General features: G+C 42.5%; 1 pseudogene; it reads right to left on the minus strand.

Annotated features, from left to right (window-relative positions):
- Window positions 1-5,700: 5,700 nt before the first annotated feature.
- Window positions 5,701-6,533, minus strand: LOC100676964 (large ribosomal subunit protein eL13-like; annotated as a pseudogene).
- Between the last annotated feature and the right edge of the window lie 2,836 nt (window positions 6,534-9,369).

Raw genomic sequence — 9,369 nt, forward strand, 5'->3', positions numbered from 1 at the left:
TTGTCTAGCCTAATTGCCCTGGCTAGGACTTCTAGCACGATGTTGAATAAGAGCGGTGATAAAGGGCATCCTTGTCTGGTTCCCGTTCTCAAGGGAAATGCTTTCAGGTTCTCTCCATTTAGAGTGATATTGGCTGTTGGCTTTGCATAGATGCCCTTTATTATGTTGAGGAATTTTCCTTCAATTCCTATTTTGGTAAGAGTTTTTATCATAAATGGGTGTTGGACTTTGTCAAATGCCTTTTCTGCATCAATTGATAAGATCATGTGGTTTTTGTCTTTTGTTTTATTTATGTGATGGATTACATTAATGGTTTTTCTGATATTAAACCAGCCTTGCATACCTGGTATAAATCCCACTTGATCAGGGTGAATTATTTTTTTGATGTGTTGTTGGATTCTATTGGCTAGAATTTTGTTGAGGATTTTTGCATCAATGTTCATGAGGGATATAGGTCTATAATTTTCTCTTTTTGTAATGTCTTTACCTGGTTTTGGTATCAGGGAGATGGTGGCTTCATAGAATGAGTTAGGTAGTATTCCGTCATTTTCTATGCTTTGGAATACCTTCAGAAGTAGTGGTGTTAACTCTTCTCTGAAAGTTTGGTAGAACTCTGCAGTGAAGCCGTCCGGGCCAGGGCTTTTTTTTGTTGGGAGTTTTTGATTACCGTTTCAATCTCTTTTTTTGTTATGGGTCTATTTAGTTGTTCTACTTCTGAATGTGTTAGTTTAGGTAGGTAGTGTTTTTCCAGGAATTCATCCATTTCTTCTAGGTTTTCAAATTTGTTAGAGTACAATTTTTCATAATAATCTGAAATGATTCTTTTAATTTCATTTGGTTCTGTTGTGATGTGGTCCTTCTCGTTTCTTATTCGGGTTATTTGTTTCCTTTCCTGTATTTCTTTAGTCAGTCTAGCCAATGCTTTATCAATTTTGTTAATTTTTTCGAAGAACCAGCTTTTGGCTTTGTTAATTCTTTCAATTGTTTTTCTGTTCTCTAATTCATTTAGTTCAGCTCTAATTTTTATTATTTGTTTTCTTCTGGTGCCTGATGGATTCTTTTGTTGCTCACTTTCTATTTGTTCAAGTTGTAGGGACAGTTCTCTGCTTTTGGCTCTTTTCTTCTTTTTGTATGTGTACATTTATCGATATAAATTGGCCTCTGAGCACTGCTTTTGCTGTGTCCCAGAGGTGTTGATAGGAAGTATTTTCATTCTCGTTGCTTTCTAAGAATTTCCTTATTCCCTCCTTGATGTCTTCTATAACCCAGTCTTTTTTCAGGAGGGTATTGTTCATTTTCCAAGTATTTGATTTCTTTTCCCTAGTTTTTCTGTTATTGATTTCTAGTTTTATTGCCTTGTGGTCTGAGAATATGCTTTGTAATATTTCGATGTTTTGGACTCTGCAAAGGTTTGTTTTATGACCTAATATGTGGTCTATTCTAGAGAATGTTCCATGTGCACTAGAAAAAAAAGTATATTTTGCTACAGTTGGGTGGAGAGTTCTGTATAAGTCAATGAGGTCAAGTTGGTTGATTGTTGTAATTAGATCTTCCGTGTCTCTATTGAGCTTCTTACTAGATGTCCTGTCCTTCTCCGAAAGTGGTGTGTTGAAGTCTCCTACTATAATTGTGGAGGTATCTATCTCACTTTTCAATTCTGTTAAAATTTGATTTATGTATCTTGCAGCCCTGTCATTGGGTGCATAAATATTTAATATGGTTATGTCTTCCTGATCAATTGTCCCTTTTATCATTATATAGTGTCCTTCTTTATCCTTTGTGGTGGATTTAAGTCTAAAGTCTATTTTGTCAGAAATTACTATTGCTACTCCTCTTCTTTTTTGCTTATTGTTTGCTTGATATACTTTTTTCCATCCTTTGAGTTTTAGTTTGTTTGTGTCTCTAAGTCTAAGGTGTGTCTCTTGTAGGCAGCATATAGATGGATCGTGTTTCTTTATCCAGTCTGTGACTCTCTGTCTCTTTATTGGTGCATTTAGTCCATTTACATTCAGGGTAATTATAGATAAATAAGTTTTTAGTGCTGTCATTTTGATGCCTTTTTACGTGTGTTGTTGACAATTTCATTTTTCCGCATACTTTTTTGTGCTGAGGCGTTTTTCTTAGTAAATTGTGAGATCCTCATTTTCATAGTGTTTGACTTTATGTTAGTTGAGTCGTTATGTTTTTCTTGGCTTTTATCTTGAGTTATAGAGTTGTTTACCTTTTTGTGGTTACCTTATTATTTACCCCTATTTTTCTAAGTAAAAACCTAACTTGTATTGTTCTATATCGCCTTGTATCACTCTCCATATGGCAGTTGAATGCCTCCTGTATTTAGTCCCTCTTTTTGATTATTGTGATCTTTTACCTATTGACTTCCATGATTCCCTGTTATGTGTATTTTTTTTTTAATTAATCTTAATTTGTTTGTTTTTGTGATTTCCCTATTTGAGTTGATATCAGGACGTTCTGTTTTGTGACCTTGTGTTGTGCTGATATCTGATATTATTGGTTCTCTGACCAAACAATGTCCTTAGTATTTCTTGTAGCTTTGGTTTGGTTTTTGCAAATTCTCTAAACTTGTGTTTGTCTGTAAATATCTTAATTTCGCCTTCATATTTCAGAGAGAGTTTTGCTGGATATATGATCCTTGGCTGGCAATTTTTCTCCTTCAGTGCTCTGTATATGTCGTCCCATTCCCTTCTTGCCTGCATGGTTTCTGCTGAGTAGTCTGAACTTATTGATTCTCCCTTGAAGGAAACCTTTCTTTTCTCCCTGGCTGCTTTTAAAATTTTGTGTTTATCTTTGGTTTTGGTGAGTTTGATGATAATATGTCTTGGTGTTTTTCTTTTTGGATCAATCTTAAATGGGGTTCGATGAGCATCTTGGATAGATATCCTTTCGTCTTTCATGATGTCAGGGAAGTTTTCTGTCAGGAGTTCTTCAACTATTTTCTCTGTGTTTTCTGTCCCCCCTCCCTGTTCTGGGACTCCAATCATCCGCAGGTTATCCTTCTTGATAGAGTCCCGCATAATTCTTAGGGTTTCTTCATTTTTTTTAATTCTTTTATCTGATTTTTTTTCAGCTATGTTGGTGTCGATTCCCTGGTCCTCCAGATTTCCCAGTCTGCATTCTAATTGCTCGAGTCTGCTCCTCTGACTTCCTATTGCATTGTCTAATTCTGTAATTTTATTGTTAATCTTTTGGATTTCTACATGTTGTCTCTCTATGGATTCTTGCAATTTACTAATTTTTCCACTATGTTCTTGAATAATCTTTTTGAGTTCTTCAACAGTTTTATCAGTGTGTTCCTTGGCTTTTTCTGCAGTTATCCTAATTTCATTGGTGATATCTTTAAGCATTCTGTAAATTAGTTTTTTATATTCTGTATCTGATAATTCCAGGATTGTATCTTCATTTGGGAAAGATTTTGATTCTTTTGTTTGGGGGGTTGGAGAAGCTGTCATGGTCTGCTTCTTTAAGTGGTTTGGTATGGATTGTTGTCTCCGAGCCATCACTGGGAAACTAGTTTTTCCAGAAAATCCGCTAAAAAAAAAATGCAGTCAGACCCCTATCAGAGTTCTTCCTCTGGCTCAGGCTATTTGGATGTTAATGAAGCCACCTGGAGAGGGTGAGGGAGGGAACAGAGAGATAGGAGATTAGCACCTCAGAATATAGCCAGAGTTGCTTGTCTTGCTTGGAATGACTATTACATCTGAGATTCCCGTGGGTGCGTCGCCTACGTGTGCTGGCTGTGTGGAGATTGCCCCCAGGGGGTCTGGCCCACTGGAGTCACGGTCAGATCCTCCGCTTCCAGCCCCACGCCCAGCGTCAAGGCTCCCCTACTGGGACGGTGCACTCTCGACTCCAAAATCAGTCGCTGCCTCCCGGGGACTTCTCGTCTGTCCAGCCGCGTGGCCGTGCCACCCTCGCGAACCAGGCGGGCCCCCTCCCAGGGTTAGTTCAGATGGGTGGAGCAGCTCCCCGTGCTTGTGCCGTGACCGAGTGTCCCGGCTGGGACGCTGTGCTCCCCGCTCAAATACCAGTCACTGCCTCCGGGGGGCTTCTCCTATCGGCTGCGTCCCACGCAGCCCGCGCGACTCGGCTGGTCCCCTTCCCAGGGTTAGTTCAGGGGGGTGGAGCAGCTCTCCGTGTTTATGCCATACCTGTGTCCAGTCCAAATCCCGGCGAGATGGTTCCCCAGCTGGGACACTGCTCTTCCTGCTCCAAGACCAGTCACTGCCTCCCAGGGACTTCTTCTACCGGCTGCGTCCCACGCCGCCCGTGGAACCGGCTGGTCTCCCTCCCGGGGTTAGTTCAGGGGGGTGGAGCAGCTCTCTGTGCTTGTGCCGTACCTGACTGGTATGCTGGCTCCAGGCTCTGGAAACAATCGCTGCTTCCCCGTATTAGTTCGTTCTCCTTCTCTAAATCTGTGTTTGTTGTTCAGGGTTCGTAGATTGTTATGTATGTGATCGATTCACTTGTTTTTCCGTGTCTTTGTTGTAAGAGGGATCCGAGGTAGCGCCTGCCTAGTCCGCCATCTTGGCTCCTCCCCTTATATAAGCTTTTAAAAGTCATTCTGAACTATTGTATTTCATTTGATTGCAATGAATGTTTTTTGTTTTTTCTGTTTTGTTTTTGGAGTGACTTCACTGCCATTTTTGAGCTCTGGTTGCACAGTGGTTAAGAGCTTGGCCGCTAATCAAAAAGATTGGCAGTTTGAATCCACCAGCTGCTCCTTGGAAACACTGTGGTGCAGCCCTGTTATGTCCTATAGGGTCGCTGTGAGTTGGAATCTACTCCATGGTAGGGGGTTTGATTTGGTGGTTTTCACTGCTGTTTTATTAAAGTCACTGTACAAATGGTGATGGGAGTGGTGGCATATGACCTCCTGTAACTTCACAAGGGGGAAGAACAATCAAGATCAACAGTCCAAGGCCAATTCCTATGAGGCTGAGGTCCGACATGCCTCCTCTCTCCATCATCTTTACCAATTCTGACGCCAACTGTCTCTCCCACGGCACTCTGTGCTCTATTAAGTTTGATATTCATTGCAGTGGTCACATAAGACTCACAGACCATGCTCACAGTTATGGGGTTTATTAGGGAAGTAACAGGTTACAATTCAGGTTCAGGAAAGCTGGGAACAGCCTTTGATCAGAACAGCCACTTCTCAGCTATGTCCACAGGCAGGCCTCTCTCTGGCCTATTGGCCTCTGCCCTGCTCGGGCAAGTGTTACAAAGCTGTTTTAGTTCTTCAGATAAGTGCCCTGAGGCACCCTACTCCACCAGTAAGCCTCGACCCAGAGGCTCACAGCTCTAGCTGCTTAGGTCTACAAACGTAGCTCTACCAAGTGCCCAGATGCACCCTACTCTGCCAGAGTAGTCTCCTGCCCCAAGGCACTTAGCTTTCTTGCTCTGTGAACTGGGAATCCCACCATGCTGTCTCCTGCTGGTCTTGTGCCAGTCTCCTGGTTCTGCTGTCTCTGCTGATGCCATTTCTCTGCCACTGCTTCTCACCATCTTGCCGTCTTTGGCATTAAAGCTCTTTCTCTGTCTCCTGGATCTAGGAGGGTCTCAGCACAGGTATCCCACATCCAAAGGACATGCTCTGCTCCTGTCTCTTTTTCCTTGGTGGTGGTGAGATCCTCTCCTCCTGCCTCTGGGATGGCTCATTTTAAGCCTAGTGGGATGGGAAAAACCAACCAATCCCCTTGTTAGCATCCATATACCTTATTTACATGGTCCCCCCCCCACCCCGGGGTGCCATGAACTTTATTTGTATTATTAGCATGCTGTCTAGTCCTGTTGATGGCCCACAGTTATCTTGTTTGTATAATTCCACCCAGTTACTTGGGTGGGAGTTACAAGTCCATGGCGAGAAAGGCCACATAAAAGCAATATATCGCACCAGACTCCCTGACATAGCTTTACTTTTTCTATTCCAGTTCCTGCTCTGAGACTTCCTTGACCCTCTTTGCCTGTATCCTGAAGAGCTGAGCTTTGGTGCAGGCCATGCAGAAACTGGAAAACACTGTGAAGTCCTTATCTTCCTGTGTGATGACCTGGAATTTCTCTTCCCTGTAGACGTTCTAAATGAGCATCACTGGTCCAGTCAGCAGAGCAGCCTCCCTTCTTGAGGAGGATGGGGGCTTCCGGGGGCAGAGGTTGTGGAGCTTGGAATGGTGCCCCTTCAGCTGCTGCACAGTGGCCTGCAGGGATTCCGTGGACTTGTTCACCTGTGTGGATCCACAGAGATTGCGATAGTCCGGGCCACCTTCTTGTGCATGCCAGCCACCCTCAGCTCTTCCAAGCTGTAGCCCTAGCCAGTTCAGACTTTGGTGTAATACTGCACTATGTGGCACTGCACTTAGGGTGGGTAGGTCAGGATGCAGGATGCTGTGGGCTTTTGCTTGTTGGACCTTGTGTCTGCAGATCTTCAGCACGGGCTGGTTGAACCGTGTGGCCAGGCGCTGCTGCCTGTCTGTCTGGAAGTGGTGCTTCAGGATCATGCCACTCCAACTGGGTGCCATGGCTGTCTACAAGCCTCCTCGAAGCAGAATGGCCTCGCAGAAAAACTGTTTTATATTTTTATAGAACCATATGATTGTGGAGAATTCAGAAAATACAGAAGTAAGTAGAAAAAAGAAAGATTTTTATTACTTATGACTCCAGAATATAAAGATAGCATCTGTAAAGCTTGAGATGCATTTCTATATAGTGGTTCTTTGTAGATATTTGCATATTTGTTTATGTATAAGTGCTGAACAAAATTGATTTCATACTTTCCATAAATGTCTTTCCACTTACCGTTTTTAACTTTGGAAATTTCCAAACACCTTCAAAAAAGAATGCATGAAATGAAGTGCTGTATATTATCACCATCATCCTTATTTTTGTTATTATCATTACTATTGTAATTCTTAAGACTGCTTCCTGATTTTTTTAGTGTTTCATTTTTGTATAGTTTCAAATCTTTGGGAAAGTGTCAAGAAGATTATGAGGCACTCCCATATATTCCATACCCACAGTCACTAGTTGTTTACAATTTGAGTCTTTGCTTTGTTAAGGAACGTCACCCGAGTACCATCAGGACCGTACCTGTAATGAAAAACAGGTCGTTTTAGCTTGCTGCAACAAGGAAGCCCACACATAGCGGGGCATGTGGGATGCCTTTGTAAGGGGCAGTTCAGAAGGGCTGGTGATATGTTTTCGGCATAATATATATTTGCTAGCTGCCTAAGTTAGTATAATGTGTAGTTGTTAGCTGTCTCAGTATTGGCCCCAACTCTTAGTGACCCCTGCACAATGGAACGAAATGCTGCCCAATGTTGTGCCAGTCCTCTGATTGGTTATGCACCTGACGGTGTTCCATCGTGATCTAGGAGATTTTCACTGGCTGATTTTAAAAAGTGGAGCGCCAAACCTTTCTTTTTAGTCAGTCTCAGTCTTGAAGGTCCGCCGAAACCTGTTCAGTCCAGCATCACAGCAACACACACGCCATCACTGCCAGATGGGTGGTGGCTGTGGTGCGTGAGGTGCGTTGCCTGGAGGTTGAACCCGGGTCTCCTGCACGAAGAGGAGAATTCTGCTGTTAAACCACTGATTCCTCATATCATAATATACCAGACGCTTTTAAATGCTCGAATAGGTAAGAGTGCTTAATTGTATTATTAGATAATAGTAAGTACTGTCTTAGTTATCTAGGGGTGCTATAAAAAAATAGCAAATATGTGGCTTTTAAAAACTAATTTATCTTCTCACAGTTGAGGAGACTAAAAACCACAAACCAAAGCCGTTGCTGTCGAGTTGATTCTGACTCATAGTGGCCCTACAGGACAGAGTAGGCCTGTTCCATAGGGTTTTCAAGGAGCGATAGAAGTCCAAATTTAGGGTGCTGCCTCTAGGGAATGGCATTCTCTTTCTGTTAACTCTGGGTGAAGGTCATTGTCTACAGCTTCTGTTTCTTGATTCCTTGGAAATCTCCTGTGGTGTGTCATCTGTCATCCCCCAACTCTGCTTGCTGCGTCTGTGCTCGATTTGTTCTTTTTATATATCAAAAAGTGATTGGCCTAAGACATACCATACCCTACACTAATAAGACATACCATACCCTACACTAATAGGGCCTCATTAATATGACAAAGAAAAGCCATTGCAAATGGAATTATAACCACATGTATGGGGGTTATGATTTACAATATATTTTTTGGGGACACAATTCAGTCCATAACCTTCCCCAAAATTCATGTTCTTCCCACATACAAAACACAATCACCCCATTGCATTATTGCAAAAGTCTTAAGTCAACTTCAAGTCCAAAATCTCACCTTTTGAATCATCTAAGTCAAATATGGATGAGACTTTAGGTGTATTCCATCCTCGGTGGGGCAAAATTCTTCATCTGTGAACCTGTGAAACCTAGAATATAAGTTATTCTAGAGTATAATGGTGGAACACGCACAAAGTAGATATTTTGATGACAAATGGGAGAAATTGGAGGGAAAGAAGGGATAATGGGAACCAAGCAAGTCCAAAACACAGCAAAACAAATTACGGTAGCTCTCAAGGCTTGAAAATTACCCTCTGTTCTTCCCAGACCATCCGGGCAGTGGCTCTGCCCTTAGACTCTGGGTGTTGCCCATGCTCTCTGGGTTCTGAGTGTAGACTCCTGTGGCCCTGGGCAGAGGTACCACCTCCCAGGCCCACTGGTATGGAAACCTCACCACCTGTAACCAAAGGTGGTTTATTTAGTTTACTGCAACAGTGAAGCCCACACAAAGCAGTATATGATGGGATGGCTTTATAAGAGACAGGAGGGGCTGGAGACCAAGATGTGCCTCACCCAAGCCATGGTGTTTTCAGTCTCCTCATATGCATGTGAAAGTTGGACAATGAATAAGGAAGACTGAAAAAGAATTGACTCCTTTGAGTTGTGGTGTTGGCGAAGAATATTGAATATACCATGGACTGCTTAAAGGACAAACAAATCTGTTTTGGAAGAAGTACAACCAGAATGCTCCTTAGTAGCAAGGATGGCGAGACTATGTCTCACATGCTTTGGACATGTTATTAGGAAGGCTCAGTCCCTGGAGAAGGACATCATGCGTGGTAGAGGGTCAGCAAAAAAGAGGAAGACGCTCAATGAGATGGATTGACACAGTGGTTACAAAAATGGGCTGAAGCATAACGATTGTGAGGATGGTGGAGGACGTGACAGTGTGTTGTTCTGTAGTGCTTAGGGTCGCTATGAGTTGGAACTGACTTAAGGGCACCTAATAACAACAACATGCTTTGTTTATCTGCTTTTTACCTGTCACTCCTACTAAAATGTTATCTTTAAGAGTCAAATATTTTTGTCTGTTGCTT

This window comes from Loxodonta africana, chromosome 11, assembly GCF_030014295.1.
Source record: "Loxodonta africana isolate mLoxAfr1 chromosome 11, mLoxAfr1.hap2, whole genome shotgun sequence".
In the NCBI taxonomy this organism is placed as follows: domain Eukaryota; kingdom Metazoa; phylum Chordata; class Mammalia; order Proboscidea; family Elephantidae; genus Loxodonta; species Loxodonta africana.